The sequence below is a fragment of the Mus caroli genome, chromosome 3 (genome assembly GCF_900094665.2).
Source record: "Mus caroli chromosome 3, CAROLI_EIJ_v1.1, whole genome shotgun sequence".
NCBI lineage: Eukaryota > Metazoa > Chordata > Mammalia > Rodentia > Muridae > Mus > Mus caroli.
In genome coordinates, this window is record NC_034572.1 from 27,625,955 (window position 1) to 27,635,041 (window position 9,087).

At 48.6% G+C, this 9,087-nt stretch overlaps 1 protein-coding gene across 2 annotated transcripts in view; it reads right to left on the minus strand.

Moving 5' to 3' along the window:
• The window catches only part of Gnb4 (G protein subunit beta 4), a 38,308-nt gene extending 31,035 nt beyond the window's left edge, over window positions 1–7,273 (minus strand). Inside the window, exon 1 of one of the 2 annotated variants that reach the window (XM_029475417.1) lies at window positions 7,198–7,273. The gene's annotated coding sequence lies outside the window, so the exon portion shown is untranslated. Of the gene's footprint in view, window positions 1–6,460; window positions 6,613–7,197 lie in introns of those variants that run through there. The other variant, XM_021157914.2, reaches the window with a different exon arrangement.
• Between the last annotated feature and the right edge of the window lie 1,814 nt (window positions 7,274–9,087).

Sequence of the window (9,087 nt, forward strand, 5' to 3'; positions counted from 1 at the left end):
TATACAGAGAAACCCTGTCTCGAAAAACCAAAAAAAAAAAAAAAAAAAAAAAGTCTGTGTGTCATTCCTAGGGGATCTGGCGGGCTGAGGTAATATGGCTTTGCCTCCTGAGTACTGGGATTAAAGGTGTGTGATATACCACATCAGGTCCATAAAATTAAAATTTCCAAACTGACTTTTTTTTTTTTTAACAAGATTGTATGTGGCCCTCCCTAGCCTCAAGCTTCTTGAAGAGCCAAGAATGATTTTGAACTCCTGACCCTCCAGCCTCTTCTAATAACATTCTGTTAGATCTCAGGCACGGGCAATGTCACCTTCTTTTTATGAGGATCAAACCCAGTACTCTGTACACACTAGACTAGGGCTCTACCAGATGAGGTCCTGCTTTGGTGATTGGCTGATTGATTGATTGATTGATTGATTGATTGATTTATAAGAGAACCATCTAGCTGGTGCTGAGTTTTCCTATTTTAGTCTCTGGTAACCTATCCACTCATCCACTTCTTGTCAGCATTACTCCACCAGAGGGCAGCCAAGAGAAAGGCGGCCGTGACAAGCTGCTGGCACTCCAGCACCTTCTACAGAAGCTGTTCAGCTTCTCTGCACAGCATTTGGTCCATCTCAGAGAGCACTCCTCAAATGCAAGAGCTGGAAAATCCGAGTGCTTACACTCATTCCGCCAACCATATCCACCCATCCAGGATCTGTGCCAACCACGAACCAGGATACCTCAGGTTCTGGAGGTGCAATTATCAGACACCGAGATCCTCATTGTCCCGGAGCTCTGCCGGTTAGTGTTGTTAACCTGATATTCCAGAACCGCCTGAGGATGAGCACGCCTCTGGGGATTAACCCTTTCTTTCTTTTTTCTTTTTTAAAGATTTATTTATTTATTTATTTCATGCATGTGAGTACAGAGGGCATCAGATCCCCATTGCACATTCCCATGTGGTTGCTGGGAAATGAACTCAGGACCTCTGGAAGAACAGTCAGTGCTCTTAGCCGCTCAGCCATCTCCCCAGCCCATTTGGGGATTATCCTGAGTTTACCAACTGAGGTGGGGAGATCTGCTCGCTGTGGCAGCCCCATTTCCTCACTGGGATCCTGGACTATAAAGCAGAGGCAGCAAGTCACATGTTTGCTCGCGCCCGCCCGTTGCTCTCTGCTTCATTCCTGCCTTCACAGGGTAAGTGGCTGCCTCAAGTTCTGCCGCCATGGCTTCTCAAGCAACAACGGACTGTACCTGAACTGTGAGCTGAAATACAACCTCTCCCTCTTAAGCTACTTTTGTTAGGATATCTTATCACAGCATCAGAAGCAAGGAAAGCAGCAGGCTCTCTGTTATTATCTGCTTAGGAAATGAACCCGAAGCAAGGGCACCACAGCTCTCTACCCTACTTTAGCTACACAGGAAAACAGCCATAGATCCCAGGTGGTTAGAGAGGCTATTGTAAGATAAATTCATCTAAGTAGAGTTGAATGGAATCAGGAAATGAGGCATGTCTTCAAAAGGGAAAGAAGCCAGGCGTGGCACACGCCATGTAATTCTGGCACTGAGTCAGAACGATTGCAACCAGTGGGAAGCCAGCCTGCACTTCACAGTGAGCACCTCACGGTGAGACTCTGTCTCAAAACAATCAATGACAGGACTGGGGACGTAGCTGGGGATGGCAGGATGCTGGCCACATGCATCAGGCCCTGAGCTGGACTCAGGCAGAAGAAACAGGGAAGAAAAAAAAAAAAAAAAGAGGAAGCTCTAAAGTGACAAACCTTGCCTGCTGGATCAACAGGGAAAGAATATGATGTGGGGGCAGCAGAGAGGCAGACAGCAAGAGGCAGGTGCAGTGGTGGCCTGTCTGTTTTCAACATTACCTTGCTCTGCAGCACAGAGTTCAAGGCTCACTTAGAGCCTCTCTGTGCCAGCTCTAGACTCAGCCATGTAGATAAGGCACTGGCAATGTCCATGTCATTTCAGTGTCATCCTCGCCAGCCAGAGCTGGGAAAGGTTTGTATGTATGCTGTATGTACATGTGCAATTATGTACATGTTATGTACGCCAGTGTGTTCACATCTTTTAATCATAGGCTCATGTTGACGCCCTTTGTCTGAGCCTAAGGCTAGAGACTTTTCATTGCTCCTCCCGTATTTCCTACCTCCCTTCCTTTCTGACAGGGTCTCACATAGCCCAGCCTAGCCTAAAACTTTCTGTGTAACCACGAATGATATTAAACCTCTGACCCTCTGCTCCACCTATCAAGTGCTGGCGTTATAGGCATGTGCCACAACGAAGTGGGTAGAAGCCAGGGCACGCTAGGCAAGCCCCTCTACCAATGAAGTCCACACCCAGCCCTTATTTCTTGTTTTTTGTCTCTTGGAGTAAAGACGCTAGCTCATGAAATATCAATACATTGACTCATTGTCTTTGTTACTGTTCTATTGCTATGAAGAGGCACCATGACCAAAGCAACTCTTATAAAAGGAAGGATTCAACTGGGAGCTTGCTTACAGCTTCAGAGGGCTGGTCTGGGGAAGCAGACAGGTGCGGGGCTGGAGCTGAGAACTGTACATCCTGATCAGCTGGCAGGAGGCAGACAGAGATCCTGGGTCTCAAAGCCCACCCTCAGTGACACACCTCCTCCAACCAGGCCACACCTCCTAATCCATCCTAAACAGTATACCAGCTGGGAATTGTGCATTCAAACATATGAGCCTACGGGAGCCGTTTTCGTTCAAACCCCCACACTCATCTTCTCAATGTGACAATACCCACAAGATGGCTTCAGGACGGCCGCACTGCTACCATGCAAGTAAGAGCTACCTGCAAAGATCAAACATTTCTTCCCTGGGCCATCTTACAATGAGATCAAAACTGGCCGGTCCTGTGTTCACACCCTACCTGGTTCTTTTCTCTGGTGTTCGGTTATTCAATGTTTGTACTCAACTGTGGAGTTAAGAAAAGAAAAAAAAAAAAAAAAAAAAAAACATATCCTTACCAAAGCCACCCTACAGACTGCTTATGTGCATGGGTTCAAGGCTGTGTGTGGATGTGTAAACACAGGTGCCTGGTGNCTACCATGCAAGTAAGAGCTACCTGCAAAGATCAAACATTTCTTCCCTGGGCCATCTTACAATGAGATCAAAACTGGCCGGTCCTGTGTTCACACTCTACCTGGTTCTTTGATCTGGTGTTCGGATCTTCAATGTTTTTACTCATCTGTGGAGTTTAAAAAAAAAAAAAAAAAAAAAAAAAAAGAAACATATCCTTTATAAAGCCCCCCTCCAGCCTGCTTATGTGCATGGGTTCAAGGCTGTGTGTGGATGTGTAAACACAGGTGCCTGGTGCCCAAGCAAGTCAGAAGGTGTTGGGGCCCTGGTACTGGAGTTACAGACTACCTACCTGTCTTGTATTTATTTATAGTCTTTCCCAGGGCCTGCAGGATGACAACCCAAAGACCCAAGTTTGGCCCCACCCCCACCCCAGGACCAAAGGAGAGAAAAGAGTCCTGCAAGCTGTCCTGAGACAGCCACAGGCTTGCATCCGCTCACACATGAATGCACACCTGTGCATATGCACACACTCAATAAAAATGTAATACAAGGGCTTTTGCTTTTATGTTTTTTAATGAGCTACCCCAGCTTGCTTTTCTGTTGTTGTGCTAAAACACTGACCCAAAGCAACCTGGGAGGAAAGGATTGATTTGGCTTACACTTCCAGGTCACAGTCCTCGCCGAGGGAGGGCAGGGCAGGAGCTCAAGCTAGAACTAAAGGGGAAACCACAGAGGGACACTGGCTCGCTCCCAGGCTCACTTTCAGCTACCTTTCTTACATAGCCCATCAATTGGCAATGGAGAAAATGTCCCGCAGACATGCCCAAAGGCCAATCTGAGGGAAGCAATTCTTCAGGTTCCTCTGCCAAGGTTCACATCCAGTTGACAAGCAAGAGCAGCCTTTCTCAATGAAGATCAAAATTAGGTGGTAAAGCTTAAAGAGCTTAGATGCTCAGCTGTTACAAGAGCACACTGCTCTTAAAGAAGAAACAAGTGCCTCGCAAAGACCCTTAATGACTTTACCTTCAGGGGGAATCTGAAGCCTCTGCCTCTTCAGGCACTGGCACGAAGGTGCCCAGAAACACAAGTAATTTAAAATGACTTTAATAAAATCTAGGCAGTGGTGACACATACCTTTAATCCCAGAACTCTGAAAGCAGGCAGAAGCAGACAGATTTCTGTGGTTTCCAGACCAGCTTGGTCTATAGATGGAGTTCCAGGAAAGCTAAAACTACACAGAGAAACCCTGTCTCAAAATGAAACAAACAAACAAACAAACAAACAAACAAAACAAGAGAGAGAGAGAGAAGAGGAAAAAAAGAAAGACAGACAGAAAGACATAGGACAGTAACTGAGGTAGAACCCCACATTGAGAAAGGTGTGTTTTCGGGTAGATACACCACCATATTTACACAACAATGTAAGGGAGCCACAGAACCAGACACAGGAGCTTCAGGGTAAGGGAGTGGTAGTACAGGAAGCAGCTGCGAGAACATCTGGCTTAACACATAAAGGATATCAAAGAATTCCCACGTTATACAGCAGGTTGTTGTTGGGAGACAAGGCTTCCTTGTAGCCCAGGTTAGAACCCTTCTCAACAACCCCCTCCTGCCTCATCTGCTGGAGCTGGGACTCCACAACACCTGGAGTTGCTTGCTATCCAGCTTCCCTCCTTCCAAAGTGGTGATAGTTGTTTCTCTGGAGCCCATGTCAAAATAGGGGTATTAGTTTGTAGGAACAGTTAAGCCACCACCAGTTTAATGCCAATAGAGTAACTGTACCTCAGGAAAAGGGGCACTGACCCCAGGGATGCCAGGGACAGAATGGCTGATGGGTGGCTATACAGAGTAACACCAGTAAATGGCACCAATCACACCAGAGAAACCAGCACAGGTTTCTGACATGTCAGGGAAATTTTATGTGTACATCAGTGATGGCTGAGGGTCCTTCCCAGGGCCTAGGACTAAGTGAATGTGTTCTGCAGGAAAAGCATGCACTCTGCGGACAGAGGGATCTTGTCCTGACTCCAACTTGAGTTAACAGTTACAAGGCCACAGTGAGTCATTTAACATCGCCTTGCCTGTGGAAGGTATAATGTGTCCTTTGAGAAGTGACCCAGAGATGACAGGACAGATGCAGGACAGAGCTTCAGTAAACAATTCCTTTAATAAATCAGATTAAACTAGCCAGCAAGGCAAAGAAAGGAATAGCCAAACCACCAAACTTAAATAACACACCTGAAAGAAATCAGAGAATTCACTCACTCTCCGACAACATTTGGTGATGGAAAAAAAAAAAAAAAAAAGCCCAACTTAGATACCACTCTTCGTTTTGAAAGTGCCCCAGGATCTACTTCAGGATCTATTTTTAAGGAGTAAAAACACACGCTGATATGTTTATTCATAAAAGACCAGCAGCTCAGAACTGCTTCCTGTGTATTGCTCATGGGCTTACGGCATGCAGTTAAGCAAACCACGGCACGAAGAATCAGCGTCATGGTCTAATAACGTGTAGACACAAGAGGTCTGGCAATATTTATTAAATGATATTTTTAAAGTTTCTATTTCGGTTTCAAATTCACCAGCAAACCCAAATGCAAAAGCAAAAGACTCCTTAAGTGCTCTTAATCAAAATATTAAAATATACAGTAAACTTTCAGAATCAGCAATGAACGCTGGCAAAGACCAGATATACAGTTTGGTCAGACCCCTCTAAAAGACAACCTCTCTCCCTCTCATATTAGCATGCCAGCCATCACATCCTGATAAGCTGAGATATATAAAAGGTCACCACCGTCTGAGTTCGCGATATTGAAAGGGACTAATAATTACAATTCTGTCTTAAGGCAACTCCCTAGTAGGGCGCGGGTCCACAGCAGGCTATAATACTCACCTTTTTATGGGGTGGGGTTGGATGGGAAAGGAGTAGAGAAAACAAAATCACCCACCACTGTCAGCCTTCTCTCAACTTTGAAAACGCAGAAAGAGATGCGGAGAGAAGACGAGAAAAAAATAACCGCTTTCTCCAGTTCTAAACTTGCAAATATCCAAAATCCGTTATCACCCACCCCACCCCCTTAAAATAACCAAGCCTTGGGGACATAGTATCAGTCCAAAAACAACAACCTGAGGCTCCAGCAGCCGGTGGAGAACTTAGTGGAGATGGCGGGAGGCTGTGTGTGTGTGTGTGTGTGTTGGGGAGTGGGGGGGTCCAGGCTCTGCAGCTACCGTCCTCTAGACTCCCGGGTGGCCGCACCCTCCCGCCGTCCCGGGCCTCGCAGAGCGCAGGGGAGCCCGCGTCCACACGGAGCCCCGCGCCCCGCCGCCCGCGTCCACACGGAGCCCAGCGCCCGCCACCCGCGTCCACACGGAGCCCCGCCGCCCGCCGCCCGCCGCCTGCGCTCGCCACCTACCTGGAGCCCGGCCGCCACCACTGCGCTACTGCTGGGCGCCCGGCTGCGGGTCGCGAACCGCTAGCTCGCTCCGCCACACAAGACGGCGACCACACCCAGAGCCCTGCACGCCGGACGGGGCGGGGACCCAGGCGCGGCGCGCGGGGCGGGGGCGGGGGCGCGCAAGGCCAGGGAGAGGGTCTGGGAACGCGCCGAGACAGCGGCGCGCGTGGCTCGGGTCGGGGCTGTCGGGAGCGAGCGCGGTTGGGGCGGGGGGCGCTTGCAGGGGCTCGGGGAACCCAGAACGCGCTTGGCCTGGGTAGAGGCTGATTGGCGCACGCAGGGCCAGGGGTGCGTGTGTGTTGGGGAGGGGGCTGGCGGGGGCGCGCGCGTGGCCTGGGCCGGGGTGCAGGGGGTGGGCGCTGGCAAGGCATGCAGCTTCTGCGGCTTTGGGAAGCGGAAAGCGCATCCCCTGCAGTTTCGATTTATCAGAGTGCCCCTGGACGCGCCGTCTAAGCTGTGTGCCTGACTTCTTCGCGCCTGGGCCTGGCCTAGGCTGCTCTGCTCTGGAGGGCTGCAGGGTTGAGCCAGGAGAGCCACAGATGCAGTCTGCAATTACTGGGCTCTAAAATCTGAAGTCAATCCAGCCAAGCAGCCGTCGGTGGATGCCCGAGGTTCACTGGGAACACGAAGCTAGTGATACTGCCCTCCTCCCCACCCCCAACACCAGAAGGTGCTGTAAACATTCCTGAACAAACCTATGTTCGCACAGAGCCTGCCCTCTTGACTGTCAGCTCTCGGAAGTTACTCTCTGTAGTCACTGATGACTGGAAGGCCTTTCCCCAGCACCCTGCCAGGTCTCTGCTCTTTAAACACTAGTGCACCTCAGTGCATCTCAAGCGACTTTGTTCGCATTTCTCCGGCGTTATAAACTAAATGTCTCCCTCCAATTTGCTTCTTCTGCAGGGGCATTGCTCCTCTCCCCACCCCCATCTTTCTTCGGAGTTAATTCCACTTTGACAGACGGTTGCTATAGCATTCTCTTTCTGACGTCAAACAATTTAAAGAAACAGAGCTGGGTAAGAGGCTTGCAGAGCTGTAGAAGGCTTTAAAGAATATCGGGAGAGCTTGACACCCCCGCGGCCTTCCATTGCTTCCTTATCAGCTGCTCCACATCACCTGGAATAAAAGCCACTCATACCTACGGGCAAGGAGGCCAAACAGCAGTCTGAATGTGACTGGGAAGAAGATGCAGCTGCTCTGTGTAAAAGCCACACCACCACAGATGTGAAAACACCAAGATACCAGGATGATGAAGTGGTTTCTCCCCAAAGTTTTGCTTTCCCTAGTTAAATACTGGTTGCTCTTTCTCCGTTAAGAAGAAAATGAAGAAGTACCAGACTTACACGTCAAAGAGTCAGGATGGTAGGTTGCAGCCGGAGTGGTCTAATTTTTGATGGCATCTTTCAGTAATAAGTCCTAAACTAGAAGGTTGGAGTCAAAGGGAAGCTGGTACTTAGGGAGGACATGCATTTCTAAGGCTCCCTGCCTCAGCCTGCCTCTATCTTTTATCCCTATTTCACAGACTAGCAAACTAAGGCCCACTAGGATTCAGCTTGTTTCGTGAAGTCACATAACATGGCACCTGACTAGACCAACTCAGATACCTATTTTCCTTTGTTGTGATTGACTCCCTCATAATCCTGTGCACAAGCATGTCCCATATGGCAGGATTCTGAGAAATGCTCTACTGTCAACTGTATATTGAAAGACAAGCATCTGGGGAAACTTAGTGGAAAGCCCTGGGGTACTGAATCTATTCTGGAGATGATCGGGGAAGCGGACATCCATAGCTCCAAAACATGAACTGCAGAGCCCGAAAAGATTGATGGTCTTTGATGATCTGTGAAAATTTGATGCGGACAGAAATCCTGGCTGAATATTCCAAATACTTAAAAGAAGTAAAAAGTATTCATCACCCAAACAAACCCACTTCATATTATATCATATCATATTTGTTTTGTTGCCTGTCTCTTAGTTTTCTAAAAAGAACTCCTACTTTTAAAGAACAAGCCTGTGTACTGTGCGTTGGAAAGCGGAATTAGTGAGATTTTCATTGCTCAGAGCAGCATCCCAAGAGTAACAAAGTGTGTGGATGGACTCTCACAGCTCCTGGTGTTTCCAAGAATAAGGAGATCTGTGGAGGGTGGGGGTAAAGAAAAGAGAGGGAGAGAGAAGAGAGGAGAGAGGGAAAGGGGAGAGGGAGGAGGGAGGGACGGAGGGGGAGGAAGAGAGAGAGAGAGAGAGAGACTGGGGACTGGGAATCTGGTGGAGAGAAACTTGCCAAGGAGATACACAGGAACACACAGAGACACATGTACACACAAGTATACACACATACACGTACACACTCGTATCACAGTCACACACATATGCACTCACACACACACAGAGAGCTCATCGTTGGTGCTTCTGGCTGTGTGGAGGATCGCCCCTCAGGACTGTGCATGACGATCCACAGATGAATCTAGATCACTAACTCACTGAGTCCATGCTCTCAACATCTACTCTATTAACAGAACATAAGGGGCACCTCAGAGACAGAGTGCCGGAGTGCAGGTGTCTTCTGCCCTCATCTTCAGGATGAT